The sequence below is a fragment of the Papio anubis genome, chromosome 8 (genome assembly GCF_008728515.1).
Source record: "Papio anubis isolate 15944 chromosome 8, Panubis1.0, whole genome shotgun sequence".
Classification (NCBI taxonomy): domain Eukaryota; kingdom Metazoa; phylum Chordata; class Mammalia; order Primates; family Cercopithecidae; genus Papio; species Papio anubis.
This window is the reverse complement of record NC_044983.1, coordinates 68,183,709-68,203,569: the sequence shown is the minus strand read 5'-3', so window position 1 is coordinate 68,203,569 and position 19,861 is coordinate 68,183,709. Positions and strand designations below refer to the sequence as shown.

At 39.3% G+C, this 19,861-nt stretch overlaps 1 protein-coding gene and 1 pseudogene across 1 annotated transcript in view; one reads left to right on the top strand and one right to left on the bottom strand.

The window, feature by feature from the left end:
• Positions 1-19,861, bottom strand: part of KCNB2 (potassium voltage-gated channel subfamily B member 2) — a 488,419-nt gene that overhangs the window by 387,848 nt on the left and 80,710 nt on the right. The gene's annotated exons all lie outside the window — the stretch shown is intronic.
• LOC116276429 lies at positions 11,492-12,140 on the top strand (annotated as a pseudogene).

The window sequence follows — 19,861 nt, the reverse complement described above, 5'->3', positions numbered from 1 at the left end:
AAGAAAAAAAGCAAATCTTTTTTTTAAAAAAGATGGGGGTCTAGCCATGTTGCCCAGATTGGTCTCAAACTCCTGGCCTCAAGTGATCCTCCTGCCTCAGCCTCCCAAAGTGTTGAGATTACAAGCATGAGCCACCACGCCCAGCCCACTTAACCCTTTAAAAATGTAAAAACTATTCTAGGCAGAAAAAGGCAGTGGGCTGAGTTGACTGAGCCCTGTCTTAAAATTATTGCTGCATTTGAACAAGGAGCACAGGCTGAAGACCAGGTCCTTAAGACATTCTGAATAATATGGAAATCAACTCAGCAGAAATACTTGTTTTACAAAAGGAATGAAATATTTACTTGTTAGAACTCTAGCTTGACAAAGAACATTTTACCTATTGATATTAGTGTGTGACAATTTAACAATTTAATTGCAATGCTGTTACGGGTTGAATTGTGTCCTCCCCACAAAGATATGGTGAAGTTTTAAACCTCTGTACCGGAGAATGTGACCTCATTCAGAAATATGGTCTTTACCAATGTAATCAAGCTAAAATGAGGTCATTAGGGTGAGCCCTAATCCAATATGACTGATGTCCTTATAAAAAAGGGGAAACTTGGACACAGAGATGCAAACAGCAAGAACACCATGTGAAGATGAAGACAGAATTGGAGTGATGCCGCAGAAGTCAATGAATGTTAAGGATTGCCAGCAAACCACCAGAAGCTAGGAGAGTGGCATAAACAGATTTCTCCCTCACAGCCTGCAAAAGGAACCAACCCTGCCAACACCTTGATCTAGGACTTCTTGCCTCCAGAATGGCAAGGCAATACATTTTCTGTTGCTTAAACCTCTTAGTGTGTGCTACAGTAGTCTCCTCTGATCCGCAGTTTCACTTGCTGGGGTTTCAGTTACCCTTAGGTACATAGGGTAACTCTTAAGATATTGTGAGGAAAAGAGAGGAAGAGACTATATTCACATAACTTTTATTGCAGTATATTATTATAATTGTTTTATTTTATTATCAGTTATTGTTGTTCATCTCTTATTGTGCCTAATTTACAAATTAAACTTTATCATAGGCATGTATGTATAGATAAAAACATACTGCATACAGGGTTCAGTACTATCCATAGTTCCAGGCATCCATGGGGGGCTTGGAACGTATCCCCTGTAGATAAGGGGTGCCTACTGCACTTTGTGACAGCAGCCACAGAAACTGATACAAATGTCTTTATTCCTTTTTGAGTTAGGTTTATCAAGGGGTGTCTTGATGTATCTTCCTTCTCCCCTTTTACCAAAATAAATGCATGTTAGTACAAAGGACAATGCTAACAAATCTGATAGTTGAAAACTTTAGGTATAGGTGATTGGCCACTAATTTGGGCAGTTAAGAAGAACATAGCTAAAGTCTAGTCTGTTTGTTATGCTAAAAATCAGTATTAGTAAGGTCAAGTCTGATGCTGAAAATTTATACATGTTACCTACAGATGCCTTAGTAATAGAGATATCCTGCTGACACCCTGATCTAGGACGTCTTGCCTCCAGAATTGCAAGGCAATACATTTCTGTTGTCTAAGCTGCTTAGTTTGTGGTACAGTAGTCTCCTCTCATCTGTGGTTTCGCTTTGATCAACATGCACCAAATACGAAAATAAAATATAAATTGTATTAAATGTATAAGATTGAAGACCTTGGGATTTGGAGTAGAATGGAAGAAAAAAGAAACAAAAATTCTGTGGTTTAAGAACTTCCTGACCTGTCACATCTATTCATCTGTATCAATGATTATGTGAATTTTATTAAATACTCTGGAAAAGAAAAAAACAATTTGCTTGAAGACTAAATTCCTATAACCATGGTAACTGGTGGTATGTTGGTAAAGGTGTAACAATCAGCTCGTGGTGATGGTTGCCAATTTTTAGTGTAAATACCACCATAGCTGATTTCAAGCTACCAACATTATTTCACTGAATCCTAAGAAGGAAAGAGATGTACACAATAATTTTGCACCAGCTGGTTTGAGTCAATTCCAGGATACAACTGGTTATAACAGTAATATCCTGCACAACTGTGTGCTAGACAGACAACCATGCTTCAAATAGGTTAGCTTGCTATACGAGTAAGGCAAGATGGCATCTTGATATCGACCATCATTTCAGAGTTTCTAGTCACTGTGTTGGCTGTAATTATCTGTGCAACATTGAAAAACGTGACTTCATCTCTCTAGGCTCAGTTTCCTTACCTGTGTGTTTACTGAATTAATATCCAAATCACTACAAACTAGAGGAGGGCATTGACTCTGTGTCATGCTCACTGTCACAGGCTCAGTGCCCAGCACACAGCCTGGCTTAGGAGACTCTTAGAGGGGCCGTCTCGTGTTCCTGCCTGCCCAGAACCCATTGCCCTTCTAGCGATAGCACACCAATTTTCCTTGAGAAACTGCTTATTTTCTATTCTCAATTCATGTGATCCAAGTGAAACTGATTCCTTCCCCGGCTCCAAACTGAGCATGTGAATCAGGCATAGTCAATCAGAGCATCACATTTTCCCTGCCACACCAGTCATCATGACTAGCCCAGGGCTGGCATAAGACTCAGGCTAGATCAATAAGGCTGACCGTTGAGTTATAGTTATTATTATTATTTTGGAAATTCTGGAAGAGAAGTTTGTTTTTCATTGGGATACTGTGTAAAACAAAGGTAGAATGAGAGAACAGATTGTTAAGTGTGGAGTTTCTAGAAGTCATAGACTCCCATAAGGGGTGAGTTTACCTGACTGATGGAAGTGGAGTTGGGATTAACTTCAGGTGACAACAGTGCCCCTCAATAAGCAGTTACCAGCCACTGTGGGGGCTACTCCCCCTGCTACTAGGACCCTTCCCATTGTTAACACTGAGACTTCTCTTTAGCGTTTCTTTGAGAATGAGTTCAATTTATTCTTCAGAAGTCATGGATTTCTTACTGAGACTTAACCATACCTGGCTTTCCCCTACATCAAGACTACCGTGTGACACGAATGCTTCAAATGCCTTCCTTTTTTGTCTGTGGTGTCACTGTCTTGCACTCACCTCCTAACAATTGGTTTGACACTCCTCAGTTATATTAGCATTTATTTAGTGCCTAAAATATTAAGTACGTTATGTTTGTAGCTTTCATAAATTCCGGGGCTGCCCATAGCTCAAAAAGCACAGATATACTTCTGAAGATTTGAAGTGGAGGAAGGGAAGAATACAGGACTTTATAAGGTAAGAAGAGAGAGCTGGCATGGTCACCAGGCCAAGGCATTAACCTCAGAGTGAGGCTCTCATTTGGATGGTATTCAGCAGCAGATGGGTGCAGGGAGGTGGGCTCGGCCTATTTCCAAATGTTGACCCTAAGAGAAATCCACCAACTCCCAATATTAGCTAGATCTAAGGATGAAATGGGGCATGCTGGAAGCTGCCTTCCCGGGGCCACACATGTTTATCAGCGTAACTTCTCCTGAGATACCAACCTTAATAAAGGATGAAGTCGGCATCATTCCTTGGGGCTATCCTCTAGAAATTCTCCTGAAAAGTGTTATTTTGATGCATGGTTAGCTCTTCTTTTTTGAGAAAAATCTGCTAACCTGCTAAACCACTGTGAAAAGAAGTACTTCAAATAATTATCAGCTACCCCTTCAAGTGCATGGCACACACACACACACACCCTAACAGGAGAAATCTGCATAATAAGGGACAAAAAAATCAGTTCTGCAATAAAGTTACACACGTACACACACATTCCTAAAAATCACCAGGCAAAAAATCCTACAGGACTCATCAGAAAAATGGATGCTAAAAGCATCAGTGACCAGACATGATGGCTCACACCTGTAATCCCAGCAGTTTGGGAGGCCAAGGCAGGCAGATCACATGAGGCCAGGAGTTTAAAAGCAGCCTGGGCAACATGCCAAAGCCCTGTTTCTACTAAAAATACAAAAATTAGCTGGGCATGGTGGCGCACACCTGTAGTCCCAGCTACTCAGGAGGCTGAGGCAGGAGAATCCCTTGAACCCGGGAGGTGGAGGTTGCAGTGAGCTGAGATCCCACCACTGCACTCCAGCCTGGGCAACAGAGCAAGACTCTGCCTCAAAACAAAACAAAACAAAACAAACAAAAAAAATGTCATCAGGGAAACATTTTTTTAAAACCTAACAAAAACAACACAGTTTTACACATGTTAAATGATTAAGAAATATGTAAATACCACAATAAATACTATATTTTATCGTGAAAAAAGACCTGGAGTTTGCTTGCAGAAGTAAGTGTCAAAAGGTTGCAGTTAGTAAGCCATTAGGAAGTATGGAAGGAGGGTTATCTGAAGTCAGAAGGAAAGTTCTAATGCCAGATGTGGATGGGTGTGGCTCAAAGCACATAGTGAGCAGAGGAAGCTGGCAGATGTTTGAGGTGTGAGCCTGTGTGCAGTTTGCATATTCCTACACAGCTCTGTTCATCTGGATGCAGTTTTCTGCATTCACCTAGTGTTATCATGGATAAAAATCATGCATAAAAAACAAGACATTTTCATTATGTTCAAATTGTTCTCTAATGTATCCAAATGTGTTGGGACAATTTCCAATTTTCAAAATAAGTACAGAGGAGAACTGATGGTACCTTGCTTTTGGATCATATACTTTCCACCATTTCTAGGTTATACACAAGGTTGTCTATGATAGAAAATATAATTAGTTATACAGAAAAAAAAAAAAAAACAAATTTGAGACCTCCAGAAAGTGTTCTTAATATCTCTGGTAGCCATTAGGCTAAATATCATCTGCTCTTTTCTTCACTCTTAGTGACCTTCTCTAAAGAAGATTCAGCATCTGCAAGCCTCAAGTTTTTGCATCCTCTTCCCCATAAAAATCTGCTTTCATGAATGAGTGAGATAAACTTATTCTTACTAAAGTATACATGACTGATAAGGGTAAATGACTAAGAATAATTTCAAAGCTTTAAGGTAAAGAAATTTGGCATGAGCTTTTAGAATTTTAGGCATTATCAAACTGATGGGGAGGGTCTTGGAAGTAGATTGATCTTCTAAATACTTGATAAATATTAACACACCATGGTTTCCTACTTAGAACAATAGCCCTTAGAGCCCCCAGTTAGCCTGGTAACGTAAAAAGTGATTATGGCATCAGAAGATGCATGTCGATATCTTCCCTCTTTCTTTTTTTTTTTTGAGACGGAGTCTCGCTCTGTCCCCCAGGCTGGAGTGCAGTGGCTTGATCAAGGCTCACTGCAAGCTCCACCTCCCGGATTCACGCCATTCTCCTGCCTCAGCCTCCCGAGTAGCTGGGACTACAGGCGCCCGCCACCACGCCCGGCTAATTTTTTTTTTTATATTTTTAGTAGAGACGGGGTTTCACTGTGTTAGCCAGGATGGTCTCCATCTCCTGACCTCGTGATCCGCCCGTCTCAGCCTCCCAAAGTGCTGGGATTACAGGCATGAGCCACTGCGCCCGGCCTTCCCTCTTTCTTAAACTAATTACTTGAAAGAGTTTTTCAAGGCTCATCCCATCACTCCCAAATACCTTTTGCAGGGTTGTTATAAAGAACAAATGAAAGAACATGGCATCTGACACTGTGCTTGTCACATTAACAGGAGGTGCCATGCATAGCGGTCAAGGGCACCAGTTCTGCAATCTGACTGCCTGAATTAAAATTGTAAGCCCAACATTTTCTCATTGTTAGATCTTGTGTATGTGTCTTAGACTTTCTAAGGTTTAGTCCCATCTATTCAATGGGGACAATAATCCTTTTAAGAAAATAAAATTAAAAACATATCAAAGCACTCTGCACAAGGTCTAGACAGAACTAGTGCTCAATACATGTTATTAATAACCATAACTGCAATTCAACAAGAGCTAGCTCTATGAACACCTTCTGTACACCACAATAGAAATGTTAGTCATTTAACTGCATGCAACACATTGTACATATAAGCTGCCCAAATATATTCTGAGTGTGATTGATTACACATTAATTTCAAAAGTCTATTCTATAGAATGTGGCCTTAGCTTTGTGGTTTCTCAAATACAGTACAGGCTCCTTGGTCCCCCAAGTGACTGGCAGCTCAAATTTGCTGGACACTGGGCTTCGGGTGGACTACGGCCTGTGTCTTCTGGGCATTCTGTGGCCTGTGCGCCTGAGCATTCTGGGGTTACTTATAAAGCCAGGCAGCTTGTGTGGAAATTCAAGCCCTTCTTAGCTGTCTTGTCTGGACACTAGAACTAACATACACGTTGTCCATGGATGTGACTTCGATCTTCTGAAAATGCTGAATGAATTCTAGGTTTTCTTTTAGACAATGGTCTTTCTATAGAAACAAAATCACTAGGCTGATTTTGAAATTGTTTTTTTTATTTTGGTGACTTTTGGCAGTTATGTATTTAAGCTTTTCAGTATCTTTTTTTTTGAAGTAGTGACATATACTGTAAGACTGCATTATCGTGGGACTGCAAAGTTCTGATTCTAAAGCTACAGTCCGTGGAGAACTCGTGTTCTGTAGCTGACAACCCCTGTTCTCCCCACTCTTTTCCTTGAATAAGATCGTCTGGTAAGTCAATACTGAGATATGTCCAGCATTATTTTCCCTTCTTTGGACCAGAAAAGAAATGCTCATTTTTCTGGGTTCAGTGGCTCATGCCTGCAATCCCAGCACTTTGAGAAGCCGAGGCAGAAAGATCACTTTAGCCCAAGAGTTCAAGACCAGCCTGGGCAATAAAGTGAGACAAAAATAACCCGGGCATGGTCACACACGACTGTAGTCTCAGCTACTTAGGAGGCTGAGGTGGGAGGACCACTTGAGCCCAGAAGGTCAAGGCTGCTGTGAGCTGTGATTGCGCCACTGCACTCCAGCCTGGGTGACAGAGTGAGACTGTCTCAAAAAATAATAGTAAAAGTAAAAAATAAATATTTTAAGTACATTTTTCTTTCCCATTTTGGGACCACTGAGGTTTTCACTTTGAAACTGAGATGAATTAAAGCTTCTAAAATGTCTATGTTTCAGATTTATTGAAATGCAAGCTCCTTGGAACAGGGACTTCATTTTGTTCACTGCTCCATTTCCAATTCCTCAAAATGTGTCTGGAATACTGAGGGTGTCTGTATTAGTTTCCTGTTTCTATATAACAAATTACCACAAACTCAGTGACTTAAAACAACAGAGGCCTAGCATCTCACAGCTTCTGTGGGTCAGGAATATGGACACGGCTTGACTACGTCTCCCGCTGGTGTCTCATCAGGCTGCTAGAAAGGTGTCTGCTGGCTGGTGCTGAGGTCTCCTATGGGGCTTGACCGGGAAAGGATCTGCTTTTGTTGGCGGAATTCAGTTCCTAAAGGATGTGACCTTGAGGACTCGTATTTCTCACTAGCTGTTGGCTGGAGGCTTCCCTCAGCTCTAAGAGGCCACCCTCAGTTCCTGGCTAGGTGAGCTCCCAACACGGGAAGCCCACAGCATGGCAGCTCGCATCTTCAAAGCCAGCAAGGAGAGGCTCCAGCAAGAGGGGCACTGCAATGTTATGTGATGTAACCAAGTACATCCTACTGCCTTTGCCCTACTCTGTTGTTTTTAAGCAAGTCACAGGCCCCATCCACATTTGAACACCAGGAGGTGGGGGTCATGGGGACTGCCATATGAATCTGCCTACTGCAATGCTCAATATGATGTGTTGACCAAACAAATGAATGCAGAATCACACTATCTTGTTAGTGTGATCAGGTAGGGTTAATCTAAATTTTGAGTCTATTATTCAATTATAATTAGCATATTTTCCATTCCTTGTTCAATGAAAAAAAAAAAAAAAAACCCATACCTCTGAGCAAAAACCATTTCTGAAAAGCCATCTCAGGCTTATAAAGAAGGTTTGAGAGACATCACAGTGTACCACAGAACCATAATGTTATCTTTTTTGTTGCTGAAGAAAGTACTTCCCCAAGAAGAAAGGGTTGAAATCCTGTGGTAAGCTAAAATCTGTCAGGGAAAAGGCACTTAATGTGTGCTTCTTCTTCGAGGATGTTTTCCCAGTTTTCTGAACATATAGATAATTGGAGAAGCTTTCTACCCGAACTATCCAATTCCATATGCTTTGACTGAGACACTAGCACAGAAAGCCAAGCATGCATGAGGCAGAATGAAGATATTTAAGAACTTAGCACATATTTGTAAAATAGCTTATGTTTAAGTATTTTACTAATAGGAACATTATGGAGACTTGATTGATTTAAAAAGAAGAGCCGAGTGAGTAGAGAAATGAGGAGGAGGCATGGCTCCTAATTCTGTCTCTAGTAATGATTTGTAGATAAGCTACCTACTGGCATAAGCACTCTTAAATAATGAACACATGCTTATGCACCGATCAGGAAGTGCTCAAGCATCTGGGGGGCCATGAAAGGAAGGGGTGATCATGAGGGAACTAAGAAGCCTAGAGCCAGAAAAGACATTTGTGCCAATGACAGTCTGTCTTTGGGATCAGCCTCAGTGGGTCAGATGCTTCACAACTGTGATTTGGGGCACCTAACTTCTTTATAAATCCATGTTCTCGTGTTATTAAATAAGGAGAAGAAAGACCTACCTGTAGTGGTTGTCATGAGAATTAATTAAGCTAATACAGGTGAAGCTTTTTGAATATGACCAGGCAGATAAATATGACAAATCAGTTATCTTTTTAATCTGGTTAAGGCCTCCTATGTGCTAGGAATCTGGTTCCTCTAAACTAGTCCACAAGGTCGTGACTCATATTTTCCCCTGATAACCTATCCACCTTCCTTCTATTTGTAAAACCTTTTTCAATTCTTTATTGTCCCAGAAATGTGTCCAGATGGTTTGGGTTCCAAAGTCTTCTATCAGAACAAATCAGAAACTGCAGATCACAGCCTTCGCCTTTCAATAAGTGACACTTGGTTTTCTTCCCCACTTTATCCTTGGTGCTGCTTCCTTGGGCTCAGAGGTATCTCCCTCTGTTCATCTCCAACCTTCCTCTTCAAAGCTGGAGTTGAGTCTCTGTACTCCTGGAATCAAAACAACTCCAGAAGGGCAAATAGCAAGAAATGCCCCTAAACTGTGACAGACATCTCTACAATTTAAGTTGGTAGAAGGAATTTATTTGCTTCCTCCAGCTTTGGGGATAACTATCACCCAATCAATATAGCCAGAGAAAGTTAACCTCAACATTGATTGACTCTGACTGACTGGAACAGAAGTCTTTACAACAGAAATGCTGCAGTGAAATGGCAGTATAATTAACACTTAGTCAATGAAGATACATCAAAAATGGTATTTGTAAACCTCCACTTTCCTTCTTATAGTATTCTGATTTTGATAAAATCAGAATTTGGGGCCCACTCCCTTGGTTTATAGATAGAGAAATTCGAGCTCAGGTAGATGGGGTCTTGAATAAAACCACATGGCAAGTTCTAGCAGGAGCTGGAACAGATCCCAAATAGAAATGTTGGTGTCTGGGAGCTCTCAGAGCTTTACTACGGGGCTTTCTTACAGGTAACTAAGATGCACGGAGCATTTTAGTAGATAGGGGTTGGAGATAAACCCACTTCAAACCAAATTCTACTGAACACAGGTTATGTTTTAGTTAACACTGTTATATAGACCAGAACAATTAAACAATAAGCTCTCTTAACAGATTCTTACATAATTCTATGGCATAAACCCTAGACTAACTTTCAAAGAAGCTGCACAGTAGGGTTTAATTACCTAGATTATTCACATCCTTCTTCATTCCATTCTTTGTAATTTGCCTAAAGTATTCAGAGTAATAAATTAACCATTTTTGGAAGCTTGACACAGAAAAAGGGCTTTCATCCCCATCTCACTGTGCATCTGTAGGAAGATGTTTATTCCATCAAGGTTGATCATGATATTCGTATCACATTATTTCAGCTGTTCTCTACAATGGTAGATTATGTTAATAACACGTTTGAATGTCTCCTATTATTGGAGGGTCAAGAAATGCTCCAATTAATCTCAGTACTCTTGGATTACAGTGAAAGACTGTGTAGATATTATCCAGAAGACTAGTTACATAAGTGTAGGCTTTTCTTCTTCTGAAATCACTTATACGCCACTTAAAATGTCTATAACATATTGAAACTATGCAAACATTTTGATTCCTATTTTGCAGAACAAAAAAAGGCCTCAGAAAAGTCAAACACTGTTTATTTTCTATGTACATTCCATAAGAATTAGACTGTTATTTATCAATTTATCCCTAACATTTCTCAGAGGGCTTGGTAACATCATAGATACTCATGAAATGTGCACTAATTGACAAAATGATTTTTAAAAAATTGATTATAGATAATACAAACATATTTTAAAAGGCAAACTGTTAAGTATATATAATTTGTCTGAGGGTCTAATAGAGCTGGTGAAATAACATGAATGAGGGAAATGTTGCCTATGCTTGAGGTTACATGAACACGATGAACACTTCTGGGATGTATGAAGACCAGCTTCCAACATTAAACTGGGAGACAACTTTTCAAAATCAGTTTCAAAGGATGGTGAAATCATGCCACAGATTTCATTGGATCCTTATTTTACTTGTGTAATTAATAGAGAATTTTAGTCTACATTTTATTAAAACTGTGAGGTTAATGCCAGATTATTTCTGTAAAAACAAAATGACTGCTAATTAAAATGAGTGCAGGCTCAAGGGGATGGATAGTCCATTTTCCATGATGTGATTATCACACACTGTATGCCTGTATCCAAACGTGTCATGTACCCTATATGTATACCTACTATGTACCCACAAACATTAAAAATAAAAAATTATAAATAAATAATTAAAAATGAGTGCAGAGAAATGCTCAAGTCAAGTAATGTCATTACTCCAGTATAAAAAGACAAAAAACAAACTAACTTTCTGGGAAGCAAGAGAAACAACCATTAGCTGAACTGATGATGGTGTCAAGTTGTTATACTCCATTCCAACTTTCAAGTTTTTTGAGAAAACAGATCTGGAAGCTGGGATCTGGCCGGGGGGTTTGATCCTTCTGGGGATCTTGACTGCCACGTCCTCCACATATACAACCAGATGGCAGAAGCTTCTTGGTATGTATGGGAGGTCGCCACTGACATGTTGGGATTGAATCATTTGGAAAAAATAAAAATATACAGGGAGTCAGAAAGGGTTAAGAGATTAAATGTATGTATGTTAGCAGGATTCTTTTAAAAACACATTCCCACAAATTTGTGGTCTCATTTCTTTTTTTATGGATGATAAGATTTATATAAAATAAAATTTGAAGATAATAAAATAATATTCTTGAAATGAAAATTAATAAATAAGGGGCTTGCAGGGCACTTTTTCCATGAGGAGTTCTGTGTGAAGTGGCAGAAGCATCAGCTATGGAGCCCCAGTAGGAGAAAAAGGTGCAGGTTGCTGTGTGATAAAAAAAAAAAAAAAAAAAAATGGAGGTAATCCCATTCCACAGTATGAGGTGAACCTCTTGAAACAGACAGAAAGCAAGTGAATATGAATCACAAGCCAAGCCTCTTCAAGACCTTCTCATGAGGAGTGTGAATTTTCCCCCTGCCAATCTCTCCAGCGTGGGTTCCACGCATTCGAATGCTTTGGTTGACAGCGCATGACCCTTGAAACCAAAGATACCTCACTAGCAAGGTTTATCCCTGCAGTGAATAATTCGACATCTGATCTTTTCAAACAAAATCCCAAACTGAGGAAATGAAGACTGAATGGGAAAATCTTGAAAAAAAAATCTAACCGCAACATTAGTATTAGAAAAATCTCAACAAGAGGATCTCAAAAAAGTAGAGTTTCATGTGTCTTTGGAAAGGGCCAAAGTCAACGGTCATCTTCAGAACAGGAAAAGCAAAGTTAGAAGAGTTCAGATTTGAAATCAAAGCTGCAGAGGAGCCACTTTCAGCTAGAGGCATGGATGCTTCTCCATTTCATCAGTCCCTAGTAGCGGTATCAGAGAAACTGGCGGAGTTAAAATGACAGACCATACCTTTGAAGACAAAAATGGAGTTCTATTTAGATTTAATGCTGAATCCATCTCTTGCTCAAGTGAAAATTGAAGAAGCAAAGAGAGGATTAGGTAGCACCAAAGCTGAACTTACAAAGAAAGTAGACACAATGGAACCGTGACCTGAGTCAAATAAATATCATTTTCCTTAAAAAAGTAAACTGAATAGGACTTTACAGACTTCTTTTTTCCTCTTGGAATTGCTTATTTCTGTGTTTTTAGAAGAGATAATAATGTCATAATTGATCAAATCATGGTTTCTTGTTGTGTATAGTAGTTTTTGTGTCCAAATATACAATTTTCATATTAAAATACATTTTTTCTGGAAAAAAATGAGTAACTAAAATTCTTTCACTAGTGTTCTATTTCAATATCAACTGCAAAATAATAAAAATTTATGTTTATTAAAATCTTGTAGTTTTATCAACTAGTTGGATACACGACAACACAGCAACATTGTATTTTTAAACTAATACTTAGGGTGAATTAATGGGCAAGAAAAAGAAGGACAGTTTCTCTGAGTCTAAGGGTATAAGATCTCAAAAAGTAATTTGGGGGCACTATTTGGTTTTGATCTTGAGTCTACTTTTCTGTTTCTAGTTCCTACAGAAACCTGAATCATTTGGGATGTTAGTTCTTTGGGATTTTTTTTCTTTTTTTCTTTTTCTTTTTAACACACATGTGCAGCTTGCAAAGATTATGAGCTAATGTCAGTCTACATTGCCATCTCGGTAGATATTTTTAGCTTTCCCACCATACAGATGCAGCCACACAAGGGGCTGCAGGAGAAACAGCAGTGTGTGCAGGTACCAAGGTGAGTGGGAGGCTGTGCAGCACCAGTAACTGCATAATGAAAGACTCCAGATGTCACTGCTGATGCTCCATGCTGTGATCCCTGAAGTCGTTCCACCACATAGTTACATATGCCTCACTAAAGAGCTTCAGACACCGCTTAGATAATATGGTGTGTGTTTTCTAAAATAGGCTGCAGACAGCATTTGCCAAAATTTGCTCTATTTTTAATGAGTTGTTTATTTCTTGGGGCAGTGGTGGGGGGCAAATTCAGCATCTGGGAAAACCACTAGATGGAGAGTTTACAAGTGAAGGGAAGACATGCAACATAGATGACTAAGACTAACAGGGTCAGTTCCAAGTAGCAGTGAAATAGTGACTGAATAATTAAGGGTCTATTGTAAAAATGTCCACTAATCAAAACGAGCTATAGTCTACTGTCATTTTTTTTTTTTTTTCATTTCTGTGATGCTAGCCTATACTGACAAAATGCACTGGTTTCTGCTCCATATTGAATATGCGAGGACCAAATGGAAATTTCAGGGCATGGAAGTTGATCCTGCCACTCAAAGATGAGAGTTCTTCAAGTCTTTCTGGAGTTGGATGGAGAAGGCAGAACAATCTGATTTGGGCACCAAATCCCTGCCTTTCTAAAACAATGTTCTCTTGCCTCCATTCCAAGTCCTGTCCTTGCCTATCTTCCTTTTCTCTCTGCAACATACATCACTGGCTATCTTTGTTTTGGAATTGAAAGTAAGAGTGTTTTCTTCCAAAATACTGCTCAGACACCAGGTGGGAAACTATCATGTTGGAAAGATGGGAGGATTGGAGCAACATTAGTATACAGGTTTCAGACAGGTGACATAAGGATACCTCCTAGCTAAGAAAAGTAGAGGAAAGAGAGGGAAATGAAAGGGCACAGACCATTTCCCCCTGACCCTGGCCTCATAGATGCATCTGTGGCCCTTTACTATTCAGTCACTATTTCACTGCTATTTGGAACTGGCCTGCATAAATCACAATTGAGCAGACACCTGGCTCGAGGTGTGAAGCCACAGAACATTACAAGAGAGAGAGGAATTGTGGAAGCCATTTAGTTAAGGAATGTGTAAGAGCTGTGAGATCCATTTAAGTCCCTCCAATCTTCCTCCAGCAGACTTCAGTAATAGGCAAAGGACAGAATATAGAGCCCTGAGAAAACTGTGCCTATTATATTAACTCCTCCTCTTCATATACACAGTAAATATTTATTAGTTTTCTCCCTGTGTTCCAGGTATAGCTTCAGGTCCTAGAAAGAGCAATCACCTAGATAGGCAAAAGTCCTTGCTCTGATAACCTTTGCATTCCATAGGAAGAGGAAGACAGTAAATAAATGCATACACAGATATGAAAATTTCAGACAGTGCTACATGAAATGAAATGCTTGACAATTCAGACAGTGCTTGAAAATGAAGCCAAATAAAGTGATAGAGATGAAAGGGGTTCCTTTGCAAGGGGTAGTTTGGAACCCTTAGAACCACATTTAATATATGAACTGAGACCTGAAAGAAAAATGAAAAAAGCCTAAGAGCTAGAGAATTTTACACAGGCTGAGATGTGACTGACTTTGGTGATTTAAAAATTTCATAAACATTGGAATAAAAAAAGCCAGTAAGACTGACTCTTAACACTCATGAGGTTATTATATGTGACACTGTTTTGTTGTTCGCTTCCACTACTCGTAGGAATGCCACTTGCACAATCAAAATCCATATTGATTTAAAAATTATAGCTATAGTTCCACTGCAGATTTAATTTTATACCAATTCTAAATGGAAGCTTGAATGGGCAAGAAATAAAAGCTGACAATTCGGAAAGGCCCTCCACTTAATTTCAACAAAACGTGCAAATTCAAATGGAATCCTTCAGCTTAAAACCTAAGAGAGAAAAGGTGATATGATTGAGAACCTTAAAATGCCTGAATCTTTTCATGTACCTCAGAAAAGCTTTTTTTTCCCTTGTCAATAGGTAGCCTTGGGTTTCATGAACTGGAGACAGTTAAAGATTGAGACAATCCTGTACAGGGCAGCCAGCATTTCAAAAGCAATAAATTATTTTCTGCTCAACTTAAACTTAAATTATCTTTTGTTCACTAACTTAAAAAACTTATCAAAGCAAATTATGATACTTGCAGCTGAGAGTTTAAAGACACTACTGAGAGTAAATATGTTGATCTTATCTATCTGACTTTCTTCCTTTATCTGTTTACTTCATTCCCTCACCTTTAAAAACTATGCCTCACTTGGGCAAAGAAAACTTTTTTGCCCTATTCAACTTGTTATAAACTTTCCAAATTTTAAAGTACAATAGGGGTATCAAAGTTTCCAGCCTACAATATATGATTTTCCACATTATTAGCTCTTAGTAATCCCCCAAAACACACCCATCCCCAGTGGTCTGGCTAAGAGGGGCAGAACAGCAGTTTTCAAAATGTGGCCCAAGGGACCAACCAGTTCTAACCAATCACCTATATGTTTGTTTAAAATGCAGATTCCAGGCTCCACCATGGGCCAAAGAAACTAGAAACTTATGGGGTGAAACCCTGAAGTCTGTATTTTAAACCAGTACCTTAGGCAATTCTTGTACAACTGAGAAGCCAAACCACAGAGGATTAAAGGGAGTTTTTGCTTCATCTTTTGCCTCACATGCCCCTCAGTGTGTGATTTCAGAGCCATGGAGTGGTTAGTATTAAGCAGAACCACAGGTTACCAAGTGCTTTCACACACGACATCTTATTTCATTCCCATAAGCAGACAGGTCTGTGATTTTCATTTTGGAGATAAGGAAACCGAGACTCAGAGAAAGCAAATGATGTATCCACTATATGCAATTAGTAAAAGGCAGACTTGGGTCTATGTTTCAAGTCTAAGGAGCTCCATGCTCCTGTTTTCTGGACAGGTCTTTCTTTCCCTACCCACTGCAAACGTGGAGTCCAAGGGCCTGCTCGGGCAGCTGGTGTTATGTGGGGAGGTTTGGTCTCCCCTCGTGGTGTGGACTGATGCTGCTTCGTTAGCCACTTCTATCACCCGCTCATAGCGTCCTGCCTCCCAGGGACAATACATTGCCTCTACTTCTTTGATATTTTTGGTCTCTCAAAAGTATTTCGGCATTTAGCCACCTAGCTCACATGGGCCATTGTGTGGTTATATGTAAGTTATGGCATCTCTGAGTCTCCAAGGAAATCATGTCTCCTCTGAACTTTTCTGTCAGGATGGAGTGGGGACAGCAAATTATTTAAGAAATGAAATAAGTTGTTTTCAGAAAGGACAGAACCAACGGGAGGGAGACAAAGACTTTGAGCACCTAGTCACAAGATGACAGATTTATAGCATCCCGAAGCAATTCTTATTAGAAAAATCCTATAAGAGCAGGTGCCCTTATAAACACCTACTCTTCAGCACAGAGAATAAGAGCAATTGTGTCCACTAACTACAACAGTCAGGGACTGGCATCTACGCTGTACTCAATCCCCCATTTCACTGTGTGATCTCATTTCACTGTAAGAACAACACGATCAGGTGAGGAAGATTCCTTTAACAGCACAATAAATCGAATTTCCAATTTAAGAACCTTGTCTACCTTCACAGGGCTATTAGAGTAGAGCTAGGATTTGAACCCGAGTCTTCTCTGATTCCACACCTACCATCACGCATTGACCCTTTAGGATGACAACAAATCCTTCAATGGTAGAAACTAATATAAAGACATCATAGATATCTTTCTGTATCTATAAAATACATATATTTAAAACTAAAAGGTGTTTCCTTGCTGTTTGGCATTTAATCAATATCTAATAAAACAATTTTTACCCAATAAACAGCACTGGGAGAACAGGTTGTGATGCTATCAGAAATAAGAGCTGCCTACTGCAGATTGTACATTACACTCTTTTTCAGGAGCAAAACTAATTTACATCAATGTGTGACTAGCTACGTTTCCTCATCCTTCCTAGCAGAAAGGCAGCATTTCTACAGGAGAATCCACTGCTACCTGACTAAATTTAGATCGTCCACATTTATGCTTTGAGTTGGTGTCATTATCTCAGCAACAGTGTGGGAGTTTAAACCCATAATCTCTGCGTATTGAGAACGGGTAAGATCCCATCTGAATAACTGCAAGAGCTCAAGAAATTCACTCTTTCACGTTACTTCATTCTCGTGATGAATTTTAAATGTGGACCATTCTGAATTTACGGCAGAAGAAAGGAACTCTGCTAATTGAATACTCAATGTGCCAATTACAGCAACTAACAAGTGCACTGTTTAACCACATCAAGGGTTTACAATGCGACTACACTGGAGGCGTGAATATGGTTATCAGATACCCCTGAGTGGCTAGGACAGGCCAATGTGGAGTGAAATTTACTTGCAGTAGTACAGCTTAGACTGAGGGATGATGTATCTCCAATTGAACACACTCCACAGATGGTGAGATCTTAATACACAGTGAACCACTGATTTGATGTAAGAGGGATTTTATTGTTACATTTTGTTTCTTCCAAGTCAAATGCTGCTGAAACATGGAAATAATTAGACATATCTGTCTAGGTGCATAAGATAAATCTTCATAGTCTGTCAGTGACTCAATGTATATTGGATAACAGTGTGAAAGATATTTAAAACATTCTTTTTTTGAGGAATATAAATTCAAAATTATCACAGACATAGTGGTAGCTTCCTTAAGGACTTGCAGAGGCCAGATGTGATCGCCTGCTTTGTGGTTTTGCTTGTTTGTAGGGTTTTTTTTCTTGCTATGATTGAATTCATCTGGAAGATAATTGCCTGTTTGAAATCCACTGTTTTCACTTTTATTTTCAGCTTATCTTTCTAAATTCAGATTCACTCTCTCTAGCCATGGTGTGGAAAACACAATAATGATACAGTGGGGCAGAAACAGACAGCCCATATGTACCCATGGAGCAGTTCTTGAGCCATTGTTATCTAGTTTTCGTTTATTACGTGACATTTATTTGTGAGACTGTGTGCACATGTGTGCACATGGTACATGTGTAAACAAAATAATGCTAACTTGATAGAAACGTTATTTCCACAGGAGAGCATCTCTTCTTTTCTTTTTTTCTTGAGACGGAGTCTCATTCTGTCGCCCAGGCTGGAGTGCAGTGGTGCGATCTCAGCTCACTGCAAGCTCTGCCTCCTGAGTTCACACCATTCTCCTGCCTCAGCCTCCCCAGCAACTGGGACTAGAGGCGCACACCGCCATGACTAGCTAATTTTTTTTTTTTTTGATTTTTAGTAGAGACGGGGTTTTACTGTGTTAGCCAGGATGGTCTCGATCTCCTGACCTTGTGATCCGTCCCCCTCAGCCTCCCAAAGTGCTGGGATTACAGGCCTGAGCCCACCGTGCCCAGCCAAGAGCGTATCTTCTAACAATACTGTCATATTTAATTTTCCAAAAACGTTAAAACATAGAAAATCTAACTTTGATATCTACTGAAAAGAACACTCCTGCTGATTTTCTCATGCTGTACTTTATATTAAAAAATAATTCTTAGCAAGTTAAAACTTGAAAAAGCTTAGAAGTTCTAAGGACTAAAATCATACGTGCCTCAGGAAAAATCAATTATTTCATCCAGTAGCATTCAGATGTCCATTTTACTTCCACAAAGCCCAAGGCAACTGTTTCTGTTCATCTTGTTCTAGACTTTGACCCTGATGTCTCAGTTCCTGACACTGTCTGCTTCAATGTGTCAGGCTTTATTATGAAGACCTAAATTAGAACCAGATTTTCAGGGGCAAGTGTTTCTAACTCCCATAGCATCTTCCATGATGTAACTTGCTTGAAAGAGATGGAAAACTTAAAGAAGTAAGAAAGCAGGGCCAAATGTCATCAGTATGAATGACTAAGAACTGGAAGTGATATCTGACTCTAGAAATTCACCAGCAACTCTTCCATTAAGTTTTATTTTACTTCCTTGGGTTTTCAAAGATTATGTTGCTTATGTTTACATTTACCAAAGTTGAGTACCTGTATAGCAAATCTTTGGTCACTTGTGGACAGATTAAATGTCATTCGTCACTGAGAACCCTGCATTGTTCAATCCTTTGATTTTAGAACAATAAATCATTTATATTTGCTAATTAAGTTGGAATGGGGCAATAGTCAGGCTTATGATGTTAATGCTTACTATCACTGGAACAACTGTGAATTGAGAGACACTGAATTTACTGACGGTAAGTTTTAAGTAAAATCTTATAATGATTGCATGGGATATTCTGTTTGAGAGTATCTGAAGTTTGTGTGGAGTTTTTAAGTTTTTATTTCACTTGAACTCAAGAGTAAGTGAGCTGGCATTATTTTTTCTACTCTAAATAATAGCTTTTTTGCATTTAGGGATTTTTTCTGACATGTTTCAGGCAAAAATATTAATTAATTGATTAATATTCAGTCCTTGTCACAAATCCTACTGTTCCCATCTGAAAATGAAGAAAGTGAGGATCCAGAAAAAAAAAAAATGGGTTTCTCAAGGTTGGGCAGAGTGGGCTACGTAGGATTTTAAGCCAAACTGGAGTGAGCCAATGCCTGATACTTTCTATTCTCATGCATCACCAACATAAGGCAAAAAGTTGCAATTGGCAGAACAATACACTATGAAATAGAAGGTATCCCTTCCACAGTCCACTGTCAAGAGCTCAGTGTGCCATGCAGTAAACAGCAAAGCCAGTTGCTACACACATCCTCTTTGCCTTCCTGTTCCCAAAAAGAACATGGGCAGTCCTCATGGCAAGGGGGTCTTTCTCATCATGGAAAATATAGATCATCAAAAGTCCATATTGCAAGTTATAAACATCATAGGTGATTAAAATAACAAGGGAGATGTTGGCAGATTCAGATACTGACTTTAGTGTGCTGGGGTCACAAAAACCCAAGAGTTGTAAGTTTGAAAGCAATGAGTCAACTCTGTTCCCAGGGGAGCATCTGAAAATACGGTAATCTTATCTACATTTAAGAGACTTGTTTAGATGATTTTTATTACAAAAGACTTTTTGTGGCC